This window comes from Dromaius novaehollandiae, chromosome 1, assembly GCF_036370855.1.
Source record: "Dromaius novaehollandiae isolate bDroNov1 chromosome 1, bDroNov1.hap1, whole genome shotgun sequence".
Taxonomy (NCBI): domain Eukaryota; kingdom Metazoa; phylum Chordata; class Aves; order Casuariiformes; family Dromaiidae; genus Dromaius; species Dromaius novaehollandiae.
In genome coordinates, this window is record NC_088098.1 from 47,055,496 (window position 1) to 47,071,205 (window position 15,710).

General features: G+C 41.9%; 1 protein-coding gene and 1 long non-coding RNA gene across 2 annotated transcripts in view; both read right to left on the reverse strand.

The window, feature by feature from the left end:
- TMCC3 (transmembrane and coiled-coil domain family 3) overlaps window positions 1-15,710 on the reverse strand; it is a 152,816-nt gene that overhangs the window by 92,615 nt on the left and 44,491 nt on the right. The gene's annotated exons all lie outside the window — the stretch shown is intronic.
- On the reverse strand, window positions 5,502-7,794 carry LOC112997287 (uncharacterized). The gene is made up of 3 exons (XR_010389459.1): window positions 6,982-7,794; window positions 6,101-6,150; window positions 5,502-5,630 (listed from the first exon to the last, which is right to left on the reverse strand). It is a non-coding gene; the product is annotated as an uncharacterized LOC112997287 (long non-coding RNA).

Below are 15,710 nucleotides of genomic sequence, written 5' to 3' on the forward strand. Positions count from 1 at the left end.
TCACTCACATGTCAAGACAGCTGTGAATTTGTCTCTTGGGCAGTGCACAACACAGCATCTGCATTTAATAAACACGATTGAAATCAAACTGCTACATCATTATTGTTGGCATTGAATGTTTTGTGGAAGTGTTCACTCCAAATGGAGTAAAGCTCCCCTCCATCTGCCTGGGAAGGGCTACTTCATTAAAGAAGAGCGAACTGGACATGACGAGATCGGAATCTGGAAAATTGTTTCTAGATGGGAAATGAACTATCTTTGTAAACTTAGGTTCATCCTTCCGCAAAATTTGATTTCCTGCCCTTTAAATATGTTCTGTCCTTAAATATGAGGCAGAATTCATTGCTTCTGAAGCAGTCAGTATTAAGCTATGATAAGGACTATATAGAAAAAACCACTAGAAAACTTAACATACTATCCTTTTGACTGGTGTGTATTTCATTCTAAGGGGGATGATAAAAAGGGGGATGTCATTTACTGGAAACCTACTTCAGAATTTCTTAAGGATTTTTCTTCTTGACAAATTGTCATGTCTTAAAATAAATTGTTCAAGAAAAAAAAATTGAAGAAAAACATTGTCAGTGTTCAACCTATCCAGTTTTGACATTTACACGTATCTGAAACAACTCTACATTTCAAACTTTGAGTTAGCTTGTACTACGAGTTTAGGAAAACAAAAAAGATGTCAAAGCCAAAATGACATTCATTGACCTCATCTGAATTCTCCCCCTTCTGTTAAGATGACTGATTTACTAACATTCGAAAATGGATATTTCAGTTAATTTGGGAATAGAAATATATTCATAAAATACAGTGAAAGCTCAAAACTTCTTGCAGAGCAGTAGCACTGTTTTGTACTGAGCACAAAACAACCTGGCACTGTGTTATTCCCTGTCCTCCAGGACCTGTAACATAATCCATAAAGATTTCATTGCAGAGTTTTGCAAAGTAAAAGCTTTGTCCGGATTTACTTCATCACACTACTTGGCATGTTCACATCACCGAAGGCTAAAAAATTCTGCCCAAACTGCTCCACTTAAGTTTGCAAACTCTCTGAAATGAAATGGACTTCAGCTGCGAAATCCTGGCTCAAACCGAGTTCAAGGGAGAGTTCTGTTGCCTATGGTAAAATGGGTTTTTGTCCAAAGAAATTTTGGATCTGCTTGATCCTAGCAATTATCTTTGTTTTACCTCTCAGCATGGTTTGTTTTCCAGTGTGGTCTGTGAAATAGCACTGACAGCATCTGAACACAAGAAAACCAGTTAGTTGAGAAGAACTCTGCTTAACATGGATGGAAGGTGGGAACGTGAGAGGAGTCTCGCTTGCCTTTCAGCTCCCCTGATCCTCAGGGCTCATGCAGTTCCCAGCATAAATTACAGCAGTAATTACGCCCTGGCTGTACCCGCTGCCATCAGGTTGACCCAGGCATGCCACCAGGCCGTTTCCAGCAGCAGGGCCGTAAGGCGGATGCATCAGTGCCATAATGCAAGACTTGTGCCGCTCAGGGGCATTTTCACGGCAAGGGATCGCTCAGACAGCTTACAAAGCCAAGCTTAAGGCTGCTCTCTGGCACAAGTGAGCACAAAGCAGAATATCCACAGGTCAAACTCACCCCCACTATTTTTATAATGCCCTCAATATCTTCTAAGAATTTGAAACCCTCTTGGAGCTGCAGGAGATGGCAGCAGACTTGGCTTTTGCACTTAAGCCGTGGGCATAACTCGAAGCACTCACATTTCAGAGGCGGATGGGGCAGAGGCCCCCCGGCGACCCAGCCTGCTGTGGTTCAGGGTCTGCGCTCCCCATCGCCCCTGGCGCACACCTGCAAGCAAATCCATCTCCGCTATCCAGATTAACCCAGACTGCAGGCTTGACTAGGGAAATTATATCCTTAGGGGTAAAAATGAGCAAATCTTGCAATGCGGGCAACATGGCACCTTACTTACCTTTACAGCAGGTAATGTAACTGTTCTTTAAAATGTCTCTGGAAATTTTAGGGAATGGACATGGGATGGAAAGGGATTGACCTACAATTTAATAAGTTCTTGAGCATCAGCCATGCTATCATAACGGACTGTGTGCTTGCTCCCAGTACACCCCAACTGCTAAGGAAAGCAGGTTACCTCAAATCACTGTCAGAGAGCCAGTGGCTTAAGCCAAAGGATTTTACTTTGCACAGGGGCTGGGCCCAGAGCACACACAAAAGCAGTTACTGCAACTCAGCTGACAGACAGGGATGAATCAAGAGAAAAAAATTCAGTCGCTTCAGGTTGTGTGTTCATATCCTAATATAGGTGACGTCCCTGCTATGTGTTAGGGCTGAAATTAGCCCATCAATGTAACAGTGAAGTTACTGAAATGACAGGAAGAAAATGAATAACATGATTTTCTCTTTTGTGCTGGAAACTGTTGGAAAAAAGAGTGTGACCTTTCTGCAAATGGGGACAGGGCTTTGGCCATATCCTGTCCACACATAATATATTGAACTGTCTGCAGAAATCATTTTCTAGACACATGAGCAGAGTCACATCTGGCAGAGAAAGAAAGGTGATTTATGGCAAGTGAACACCATATGGCACAATCTCCTCTCATTTCATTCCATTTCATATCTTGCAGTTTGAAAAATTGCATGCTACTCAGTTTATTGGAGGAGAGTCAGCTTACAGCAACAGCAAAGACTAACCCATAAAATCAACAATCACTCAATTCAGTAAATAAATGTAAAGAGATACCAATCTGTGGCTAAGATGGAAGATAGAAAGTGAATACAAAAACATCATGGAGAGACATGGCATTCCTCTGTCAAAGGAGGATTTATTAATAAAGCAAGGAAACAATTTATAAGCTGTTCAAAATCATCTGTGCAACTAGAAATTAATACAGCAATCTCTATCTACAAGCTCTATCCCAGCCAGAATTCCTGTCTCTTTTATTCAGGTTGAGAATTCAGATCTTTAAAAGATATTACAGGGCTGATAGAGCTTTCACCTGAATGACACGACATGAGTGAGGATCAAGTGTCCACACTAATAATTTTTTAGAGGTTAAGCAAACATTTTTTAACAGGAAAGTGCAGAAATGTTCCCTATTCCCTGAAAAAACATTTGCGGGAGAAAATGTTGTGGTGAGAAATTAGTATCTGCATGATTCTTTGGAAACTGGGATCGAAGCAATTTGTCCAAGGCATCACCAAAAGTCTGTGGAAGAATTAGGAAGAGAATTTCCATTTTCTGGTTAGTATCAGACCCCTGCTTTAGCCCTAAAACCGTCTAGCTTTTTACAATACATTAAGAACCTCAGACAACAGGGAAAAACCACAAGTTGCAGGTATCACTCCATGAAATGGACCTCAATGGGCACTTCATGTCTTATGAGCTCTGTCGGCTTGAACTACTATCTCTTCAGCTGTTTGGATGGGTTTGCATTATCAAAGTCCTGGGGCATGTAATTCACTCGTCTAAAGCTTTCCCTGCTAACTCATGCAAACTGCGTGGAGGCTGACAGCATTGCAATCTCCCTTTTGCTGCTGCCACTCCACTAACGCTTCTTCCATGAGCAGTAATGCCGATGGCTCATCTTCTTAACACACATCTCCAACCTGGCCTTGGGCTCCAGGTAAGTGCCTGGTGCCTCCTGAAAGCCACCTGAAGGCCTCTCTGGTAACGAACCTGCTGTTTGTGGCCGTGGCAAGCCAGACAGGCTGCAGGGCTGGCAAGTCACAGGTGTGCGGTGGCGATAGCCGTGCCACCCTCCCTCTCCTACCAGCCTCTCCTGTCACCTCCTGTAGGGACACAGAGTGTAACCGGCATGGGAAACCCCTAATTATCTATTTCATTTGCCTGGAGCAGTTGGAAGAACCCTAAAACAAACAGTTATGGGCTGAATTCCTAGTTATTTGCCTAGTTTTTTATTTCATTTTTTTTGCTTGCATTGTTATAAGTGACTTCAATCCCCATCACAGTAAAAAGGTGCAGAAAAGCCTGGCACAGTCTCTTTAATGAAATGCAAAGTTGAGCAACATGTTTGTCAAATTAGGAAATCCCCTAGTAAAGGGACTGACTGGGCAAGTAATGAAAGAATTGCTGCTGGATCTTATTACTTACTCGTTACAGCACAGGGGCACTTTCCGTCGAGGGCGAGACCCCACTGTGCCTGGCACAGCACAGACATCGAGCTGAACACGTACTGCAAGCGTTGTTCGCAGAGCTGTGGCCTGCTGCCCGAACTGCCTACTGACGCTCTTTCAAAAACGCAAACAGAACCAATATTCGTGTTAAAATTAGCAATTGTAACAGCGTCAGTTGTTCCTCCCGCGAGGAGCAATGTGGATCAGTGAGTGCGGGAGTGCCGGCCTCCTTCCCCATCCCGGCCGCAGCCGACAGTGCAGATGGCGAGCGTCAGAGCTGGTGCCGAGGCCTCTGCCTCTCACAGGTACTGCTGGCAAAGCAGGACTCACATCCAAAGCAACTGCCCTTTTTTAAAAGGCAAAGAGAGCCCTTGATCAGTGCTGGCCTCAGAAAGGGAAGATGATAATTACGTAGAAACTAACTGTGCTGATGGGCAAAAGCCCCGTGTCCACAGAGGTCAGCTCCAGTTTTCCAAGTGAGCTCTTGTGCAGGCTGTATCAAAGGCTGTAACTAAGAGTAACGGTTTCTGCCAAGCAAGGGAAAATTGAAGCTGAGCTTTGGGGAGGACAGCTCTATTAAACTGCAAAACATTTTCCTAAGGCAACTGATAGAAGCTTCCTTGCTTAAGTGATTTACAACTAGATGTGAAAAGGACCACATACACACCATATGAAAATGTCTTGAATTCATAGTGATGAAGAATACAATTCAATTGCTTTTCTCTATCTCTTAATTTACTGTTTCTATTATTTTATTATTTTGTCTCTTAACGTTGTGTCCCCTGAAGATAAATACTTACCTTTTAAAATATCAGTGCAATCCAAAGCCTGCTGAAGTCTCTAGAAAAGCACAATGCCACTGAGTTTCAAATGAGGCCATAAATTTGGGATTAGGGACTTGGGGTTTTTGGTTTGTTTAAACAATAAAAAGCTAATGCTAGATTTTGCCTGCAGATTTTGCAAGTTGGTTACAACTGTTAATATATTTTGCCATAAAGCCTGGCAGATTCCTACAGGCCAGGTGCTGGAAAGCTATTCACCTTTTCATTCTGATGATTTTTGGACATGTTGCTATAGAGGCTCAGCAATATCAATTAATGTGTTAGTCGCAGACGGATAATTGTCATTGTGTGTGTTTTTTTTTTCCCCATGGCAAAACTACAACATTCAATAATTCCTGCTTGAAGACATCAAAATCTATCAGTCTGTATAGGCAAAATTAACATGGACTGGAATCTGATTCAGAAACTATACAAAAAAGAAAGTAACCAAATATCACTTTAACAGTGTCCTGTCAAACATGGGTGAAATAATTCAATGACATTGCAATATCCCAAATTTGAAGAAAAAAGTCTGACAAATTTTTCTCAGATTGTGTATTTTATTATTTTCCATTTCAAGTAAACATGAACAAGTTTCAGCTTAGCTGTGCACAAAAGTGAGCATGCATGGCAGAGGCCTGTTGTCCAAGGTAATGAAAATCCAACTCAGGCCACTGTAGAGCTATAAAAGCAATAGTTAAAAGAGTGAGAAAAAATAGCAAACAAATCACAATCAAAGTCTTTCAAGGTTTTGAGTACCTTGATAGGCTACCATAGAAAAAAAAGAAGAAGAAGAAACTAGAAATGAGACATTTAGAATGAAATATGGCAGATGTCAGGAAAGTGCTTAGATTGGTAAATTTTAAGTCTATATGGTTACCACTACTTTCTAGAAATTGTTTATCTAGAAGACACCAAAAGGGTCAAAGCATCTGAAGGATGGGTATCTGGAAGGATCAGAACTGACCAAATTTTGTTTCTATTCTTCCCACTAATCAGAATTGCCCAGATAAAATTTAACCAGTGACATGAAATGTAACAAAATCTCTATGATTATCAACAAAGCTAAACCCAACCCCTCCAGAAAGTATGTGTCGACTGTATTTCTTCTCTTACAAACTTCTCCTTCTCTGCCTCCTGTTGAGTAAGTACCTGAATAAGCTGGGCAAATCATCTTGACCACATGCAGCACTGTCTGAAGCCTGTAACCAGAAAGCAAGAAGAAAGCAGTGTTTTCTACAGCTCAGTACCAGGGAAAATTCGCAAAGTCCAAGTGACTGACATTTTGTGCTGTGCTAAATATTTTCCAGCAGAGTACTGCAAGTGCAAGCGGGTGTCAGAGGTAGAAGCTTCATCATTTTAGTCATCTTCCTTATCTGCCCCTGTGTTTTGTCTTAACGGAAGAGACGATCAGACTTTGACAGTAATCCAAGATCATCTAAAGTGATTCTTTTTCTGTCTCAGAAAGACAGGTAATGCCAGCTAGGCAACAGTAACACAAGGGCTTTTCCCTACAAACACTCTAGACAGCCAAAAGGGTAGGGAGTAAGAAAAATTGCTGAAGTAAAAGCCATATTTAAGTCTTTATGTTATCTGTTAGTGGATTCCTTTCTTTTTCCTGTGTTTTTTCTTACAAGGCTAAAAATATCTTAATGGTGATAACCATTAATAATGGAGATAGCTTGACACCAAATCCTGCAACACAATTAACTGTTTAAAGGACTAACAGCAAAACAAAGGTCTGATTAACATCATATCCCTTGTTGCACTCAAAATAGCACCTAATTAACACGACAGGGGGCAAAATAAGGGTTTGAATCAAACACAGGGCTGATACTGTCTATCAGCTTTTCTTACACACAACTGCACCACTTTGCTGTTTCCCAGTTCATAGAAGTATAGATATTTTAGGCCAGCAGAGACCACTACATGCAACTAATCTGACCCCCTGCATCACATGGGGCATAGAAATCACCCAAGAATCCCCGCGGTAAAGAGACAACTTCTTCCAAGACTCACGAGTGAACACTGACCTCAGGAATTTGTAATTCAAATAAATCCCAGGCCTGATTATAATTCACTCCAGTGCTGGTCTACATCCATGGAAGGCTTTTTTATCCCACCAGGACAGCCTGGAGATGCGACAGAGGAAATAAGAATCAAGTCCTGTCCCTCTTAGGAAGACATCTCATGCTTTGAGTCATAACCTCTTACCCTCTTAAATGTAATTCACTATTCACCATAGATTCACCAAGATGCATAAACTGGAGGAAAAGATGAAACTCTCCCAATATGTTGCTACTTGTGGACTAAATCATTATGTCAATCTCAGCCTTGAGAAGTAGGCTAGAGAATAATCCAGCATACCTCTAGTACCAGGAATGATCTCACGTGAGGCATAGTTTTAAGAGCAAAGTTTCAAAGCAACAGAAGGGAGCAGCTGCCTTTCGGATACAGCGATTGACAAAAACTAAACTGAAATGGATGTAGATGCTACAGTCTCCATCTTCCCAATAGAAAGCATGTTAGGTCAAAGGAAGCCAAGAGCAATGGCTCGCTGATATTTGCAATGGTTACACAATGACAATGCATTGCTTTTAAGAAGTTCAAAATCCAAGCACAAGTCAGGTAATTTCTCACCAGGGGTTTAACAGCCCCCTTTTACTCGCACAGAAGTTCTGATTCAGAGGTAAGAAATTTCATTTTGTCTTCTCTTACAGTCAATGCAGTAAAAATACATAACTGAATACAGGGTGGAGTATCTTCACTATTATAGCAGGTATCAGAAAGGAAAATCATATTGCATTAAAAGGAAGGAATTCCTCAACATCTTAAATATTGCTATGGTCTAAAAAAGTATTTTTTTAACTTGAACAATAGCTCTGGATACCTATTTATGTGCCGCATAGTGTATGGAAGCTTTCTTTGTTGGTATGGACACATTCAGTGATTTTAACCAGCTTTGAAAATTAATACCAGATAAAACAGGCTAGTTCCCATTTTGTAGCTCATTTATAACATTGTGTTCTGTACACAGGCATTCAAATCAGTGCCAGTGAAACGGGTCTCCAGGTCCAATTTTTCAAGAACATATGATAATAGATTCATAAGCTGAGTCAACTGCTAACTTGAGTTATGCTCAAAAGTAGCCCTTGCAAAACAAGAGATGAGTGAGGGACATGACAAATATATTTAGAATATTGTGAATGCAAATCTTGTTCTTCTTTTCAAAATGGAAGGAAAATTGTGAGGTGCATGAAGCCAAACTACTGCATTTACCAAGAAGTGTTGCAAACAAGGATGAAAGAAATGCTGATTGACCCATTTTTTGATCTTGCATGAACTTCAAAAATAAAACAACAATTCCAGTAAATACTGGCGTTATCACACACAGCTCATGTCATGTAATTAATCAGTGGTAGTTATTACTGCCAAATTCCTGACAGTGAGGATACAAAACACAATCCTTCCTATCTTACAGTCACCTCTGCAGACTGATGACTATTTGTTTAGCACATACACAGTACAGCTTAGTGTTTCAGCAGCAAGGAATAAGGCATTTGGCTTCTCTAAGAAGGCAGAAGACTATTTGTGAATCTGGAGAACATCTTTATTCCCACAACCAGAGGAGACCACCTAGTCCTAGTTAGAAAGGCAGATAAAAGCCATAGCTGCATATGGGGAAGTTCTCTTTAGCAAGCCAATGGTGTTTCCTAGGCAGTCCAGAAGGACAGAGCTCTTCCAACAAGGTGAGAAGGGTTAAATTAAGGCACTGTTAGCTCAGAGAGGCAGATGGTTTCTGCCTGGACGCAAGGTTTGTAGGAGCAATTCCCTGGAGAGAAACAAGAGACCTGAGCAGTACAAACCTGAAGTGCACTAGAGTCAGACAAGAGGGCTGTTTCAGTTTCTAGAAGTGAAACCCAGCAGCGGTCTGCCTCCTAAAGATAGCCTAGACGCCTCCCTCAAAATCAGGCTCTTTTATACACACAGGTGGTGCTGGAGCACGGCCTCCCCAGCGCCAAACTGGGGCTGGGCAGCCGGTGCTTAGCCTGCTAACTGTGCTCGCGGGAATGACAGCGCTATGCAGGAAGGGCACGTTGTGCCTGCGGTGGCCCTGGAGGCTGCTTTCCAGAGCAGAGATGCGGGGCAGCCTGTCCAGTTTGAATTTTGATAGCTGAATTTCAGTGAAGAGGCTGGAGTCCCCAGTAGGAATACACCAGAAGAAGATGCTGCAAGGATGTGCTGGGTTTACTCTTTTTCCAGTTGTGTTTTTCCTTTATAAACTTCAATAAAAGTCTATAAAAATATGTAAACTGGTTTGAATTTTAATTGCAAGATTCCTAAGGCCCATGATGGAAAGAAATACCCTTTGCTCCTCCTCCCTACACAATCGCACACAGTCACTTACTTTAAGAAAAGTTCAACCAATATGAGTGGTTACAGATCATAGATACCCGAAGGTTTCACAGGGAAAGGCGGGCCATGTCCCGCCTTCTGAGGCTATCATTTGGTTTATTCTTTTGCTTTTATTTCTAATTTAACTAATGCACTTCTTGATCAAACAAAAGAGTACAGCAATCTTCACAGCTTCAGCATTGCAAAGCAAGCTTCTCTGAAGGGGTACAACCATCAGCTTGTCTTTTTTTTTAATAACGTTACTTTTTTCCAAAATATTTTACAACTTTTATTCATGGCCAGTTCAAACCTGCTTTCTGCATTAGTTATATCCATGAGGCACTATGAATAGCCCTCACACCTTGCCATTCTCCATATGCCATCAGGCAGATGAGTCCAGTAACTGGTGTTCACACATGAGGCAAAGAGACGCTTCTTGGCTGGGAGAGTTGGACAGAGCTGTTGGTTGCAACAGGTCAGTGAGACACATACTAGTCTCCCTGCATATTTAGCCATCGTTGCTACCTCCAATTGCAACTGTTTCAGTGCTGCTCTTTGCACTGACCCTATCCTGGAGACACAGCAATTGCTACCCGCTACACTAAGACACATGCTGGCTCCTACCTTACACATTTTTTCAGCCAGGCGTGCGTTCTTATGGGTGGGAATTGCCATGCATGGATAGCCCTCCTCCCACGCTGGGCGCCCGCGTGCTTTGCACAGCTCATTGGCTTCATATATGGTCTCCTTGCACGGCAGAGCCTCATGACAGGGGACATGCAGCTGGAGAGACGCTGCAGCCCTGTTCTCTAGCTGAGGCTATTGCGGATTTCCCTCCTCACCCATAGTCCTGCTAGATGACCACAGATGTGGGCCAGTGCTGCAGCTGTTCCCCTTTCACATGCTCTGCAAGCAGCCTGTCGCATGATCCAACACGTGGTGCCTTTCTCTTGGGGAAGAATTGCATTGAGTGTGTACCTGAGGTTTCTGATGGCTGCAGCTCCTTCCCCTGGGTCACCAGGACTTCCCGTGCACCCACATTTAGCGTGAGGGCTGTCCTTTATGGACAGGAGCCTGTGAAAAGGCTTAGTAGGTACGAATTCCTCCTCATCTACCTTCTGCTTATTTGCACCGTGATGCAGAGGGTTTCCGAAGAGGCTGCTGTGAAAGCAGCCACGCGAGGAGCCCGGAGGACAAGTGCTGAGGGAGTTCCTCATTCCCACAAGCAGCCTCCACTTCCGCAAAAGCAGAAGCGCGGAGCGACAGGAGGTGAGGAGTCTAGACAGCCCTCCAAACAGCAGCAGGGAAGGAGGGAGGGGAGAAGTTTCCTTTGTGGTCACCCTAAAAGAATTAAACATCCTGCCTCTCCTGAAATTAGTGGGAGTTTCGCTTTTGATTTTCAGTGTTGGAATCTCGCCCTGTTCAGCAAAGGTCAGCTAGCTATGAGATATACCACTCCTGTTTTAACACAATACGGAAACCCTAGAGCACACAGGAAAAAAAGGCTTTTTTTGTTTAATAGTCTCTAACATTCAAAAAGAATTAGATAACAGATATAAGGGACCCACCTACTCTTGATCCTTTCTGTTGCCAGAATGTTTTGTGTAATAAATCATGGGAGCACTACATTACTCTCAAGCTAAAAATGGAGTGGAGTCAGGAGGCGGCACAGGGCTCTGAATACAGATTACAGAAGTGTATTTGATAACATCTGCACTTGGTCTGATTTTCAGCTTCCTCAGGTGGGATAATGAGCACTCAAATGAGGAGGGAGAGGTTCACGGGGTAATTACAGCCCAGGCTGGCTTTTAAGCCTTTTTCTTTCAACTTCACTTTTGTCACATTTTGATTTAGGTCGGATTAGCTGCTGAAAAGGGTTCTGCTTAACAGAGGACTGAAGCAATCATTTACATTTCCCAAAAGCCAAAACAGTTGTTGGAGGGCAGTGAGAAAGTGTAGCCAAAAGGCAGGATGCAATACAATCATTCCTCAGTTCACAGTGGTAAGATCAAATAGTTCCCTCCAGACCTGGAGAGGCACCTTTTGAAGGACTGGTCCCCCTAGCTATACAGGTGCTAAAATATTGTTTGATAATTTATAACGAATAGTAAGCACTAATCGCAGCAATGGACTTCATAAGGCATCTCAATTTTGCTCAGAGCTGAAATGTTGCTCCAGTCCATCCTAAAGCCCAGCAGCAGTCACCCTTGCTATAGATGGATGATGGCTATTCATGCTGAATAAGCAAGTGTGGCTAAATGTGAGTGCAGGCTCTCCACGTGCTGCTGACTACAGAAACCAGCATGCCTTTACCATACTAACCTAATGGATGGGCTGAGGTTTCACTTGGTAAACAGCTGAACGAGACCATCTCAAAAGCTTATTCTTCACAAGAGTAAGAGGTCTTAATGTCTGGTAGGGACAAGTTTGGAGGACGGTCACTGACAGCATTTCTAGTCTTCAGGCTTTAAGAACACATTTCTTGTTAGAATAGCTGAATTTTGCAGTTGACTGAAAAATAGTCCCTGAATACCAACACTCACTTAGACTTGGATAAAGCAATATATTTCAGTTGTTGACACTCAGAAAGTTTTGGGGACAGATTCATAGCCAGAGAACCAGAAATAATAAATCAAATGAGATTTTGTCTTCCAGTAGTCCTACCCTCTAGGAACTGAACTTCAGCAAGAGCTGAAATTCATGGGGAGCTAATGAAAGTACAGCTGTACGTTGCTAGTCCTGGGAGTTTGAACACCCACAGCTGCTGCAAAGCACATCGATATCTGAGAGCACACTCTCAGACTTCTGGCAGGCTTTAGTGCTGCACAAATACCATGTAAATAACCCTGCGGGATGCAGAAACCTCTTAAGAGTGCGGTCTGTGTCCAGATGGTATTGTTCTTTCTAGTCCAGTCTGCTACATGTCTGATCTTAAGGCAGCCTGGCAGGCTACTTAGATCTTCCACTCAGATGTCTCCACAGTTGCTTCTGTAACTGATTTACTGGAACAAGAAAAAATAAAAAGCAAAATTCAGAATTGCTACTCACAGATGTGCACAAACTGCAATTCTGTGAGAAAATCAAATGGAGACATCTCATTAAGAATAGATCAAAAATGTGAGTACCTCTTCTAAAGAAAAAAAAAAGAGGAAAAAGAAGAACTGATAATGACTGACAAGAATCGAATGAGTAGCTATTAAGGCCAGCAGGACTACTGTACTCACCAGTAGTCTGATCAGTATAGTATCAGCCAAAGAAAACCTCAGGACTCTTCCATTTCCTCTGAATTATTCTTAATCCACAAGGTGCACACAGCAGTTCATTAAGCACATGCTGTGTTAGAAATGAAAAAGCTCTAACCTTTATAAAATTATATGTAGACTTTTACTTTAGATACTGAGTTCCTCATTTTAAAACTGGAAAACACTCCTCAGATTTTTTCAGTTTGAGAACAAAGAAAAACTCCAAGATCCTCACCCAGCTCATCTCTTAAGCTTACACTAAATTCCAGCAAGAACGCTGTTCAAATTCAGGGAAATGCTCAAGTACCGCAGTGCAACAGAAAGCACAGCTGGATGGTTGGTGGTCCTCTCGCTATCTCCTCCCTGCTCCCTTCCTTCCCTCTCTGTTTGTCACCAGAGACCTGAATATAACATGGCCTTTCCTTCATCCTGTACTGCTCCACCTTTGTTATTATGGACACTCCAAAGGAAGATGATTTTGTTGCTCTATGGCACCTCTAGTGCCATTTGTGCCTTTCCCTGCTTTCTGTAAAACCAGGAGCCACATGAATGATGTGCTCTGCTTTTTGTGGAGCTACTTAGCATTCCGGGCACAACGCAGCATTAAACTGTAATCCTTGCTGAGGAAAATTTGAGTGACAACTAAAACATACCAAGAGAACTCTTTCAGTCTGTTTCCCACTCAATTAAATTTTCCTTCATAGATATAATTTTAAACTGAATTTCCTGTAAATATGTTATCTGCACTGTTTTCTGTCAGGTGTCTTAATCAGATTTTAACTCCATGGTGATATAATGACTTAAGAGCAGCATTTACTCTCCAGCTTGATATCACCATGCTACCTACTTCAGTTCAAAGCATATGAACATTGCAGAACAGACTCTCACTTGAACACTTAAAACAACTGTCACTTAATACTAATGCGCGGACCAGCAATGACAGCATCATGACCTACTTTGGTGTGCCTACATACAGAGATTATGTCCATCTATTTTCAATAGGAATCCTTAATAAATGTAACTTAAAAAACAAACTATCCTTTACTACTAAAATGCAATAATTCTTTCCACACAGCTAGTAAACCCGAAACATCAAATCAATCATCTCCCCTTAGTCACTAACCAGCCCCGGAGTATTCCCCTGCTTTGAGTCCCCCTGGGCTTGAAGCCAGATCCAAAGCACACATGGGACCAAGATGGGCAGAAAACTCCAGGGACAAGAAAGTCCCAGGCCTTTGCCCTGACTGTGACGGTGGAAGCAGTAGATGCAAAACCGAAATGAGACTCACAGGAACAAGGGTGTATTCTTTGCTCAGCCACAGGCTGCCGGCAACCAAAGACTATTTCTTCTAAATCCCACCATGATGAGGGCCGTACAAAGCACGTGAACAGGCTCCGCTCACGGGCCCTTGAAGGGCTCCACACCACCAGGCTGTGACAGTATGATGTGAGAGGACAGACATCCTAGCTGATCCCAACTTGTTTAGAGTTTTAAAGGTAAAAATCTCCACAAACTGGTAACACTTGGAGCTAGACCCCTAATGCTGTCAAACAAAAATTGCAGTGCTATTCCTCTGCAGACATAGAGGAACAAGAGAGAAAAGAGCTAAAAACTGTGACTGAGCGAGGGATGCAGCAGTCCTGTAAGGCTGAGATCTTTCTAGGCGTAAAAGAAAAAAAAGGTTTATTAATTGAATGCTGGTGCAGAAAGAACATGCAGAGACTGTAATATGGATCTCAGCTTGGAGGGATGGGTTGCTTCTAACTTTTTCTATCAGGAAGTATTGGTTTTTTCTCGGGATTTTTTTGTTCACGAGAGGACTTTTTAGCTCTTTAAGGCATTGCTTTAATTAATAGTTGAGCTCTGGAATCTAAGGACCCCACATCATACATAATCACTGTTTTCAACAGTGTTGGATCAAGAACTCAGTCACATACATAAAATCCAGAGACAACAGCAAGATTAAACATTGTTTCCTTTAAGACATGTTCTGCAAAATGTCTTCTATTGAGGATGTACTTTGACAAAATGCGACTGTTGTCTCTATGCTACGGACATCTGGACCATTATTCTAAAAAGAAATAAACTTTTTTCTTCAGTTCAGGAACTTCAATTTTATTAACTGACTGCAAAGCAACGTAAAATATTCATAAACAATCATGAAGACAGCAGGCTAATATTGGCACTGCCAACTTGCACAATAAAAGGAGAGATTAAGCTTGTTGTCTTAATTGCACTTGTGTAATCAGTTTATTTTGAATACTGAGGAAAAGAACAAAATGGTGCTGTCATTTAATTTAAACACTAACAAAAATTAACATTTGGACTTCTGGCCAAGCATCCAGAAATTACTTCCCTTACTCATAGCAAAGGTACTTTTGCTAGAAATAGGTAGTTTAATGACAACTAAACAATACAATCAGCTGGGAAACACAATGTAAGCCTATTTTAGTACTCTTGCTATTTTAGCATGCCAGAAGTTAATTAGTGGTATTAGCATTTGAGTTTTGAGGCCCAAACAGAGGTTGGTTTCAACTGTTCTAGACAGTATAAGGCTGCATAGCAAGCCTAGCGATTGCAGAATTCTACTAAACATAACTTCTGAACAGCAAGAAAACTATTCTGGAGGGCCCTGTGCTTTGAGTACTTTCATCTATTAAGGCTCAATTCAGCTCCCAATGAGGTCACCTTTAATTTTAGTGCAAGTTGGATGAGGACCTAAATTATCTGGCTGATCAGCCTGTTTCTTCAGTCTTAACATTCTGGATAGTCACAGTCATTCCATTCTTGGCCAAAACTGATTACACAGAGAGTTCTTCTCAGAGCTTTCCACTTTTAGTAAGGTCTCTATGCTCTTACTAAGAGGTTAAGTCAATTCATGCAATAAATCATTGGCTTCAAAGTGCTTTTGCTTGCTCGCTGTTGCCCAAATTCATCTGCCTAACTTGCTTTATTCAACTGTGGCATTTAAATTGCCTTCCAAGCACTCTCTATATTCCGTGCAATGAGAAATGAGTTAGCATTTAAGTGCTTCAAATTATGTGGAATGAATTTGGGCTGATGTACGTAGAACTCCCAATAGTAACACCTGCAATCTAGGGACAGGACTCTGCTTTCTGGCTCC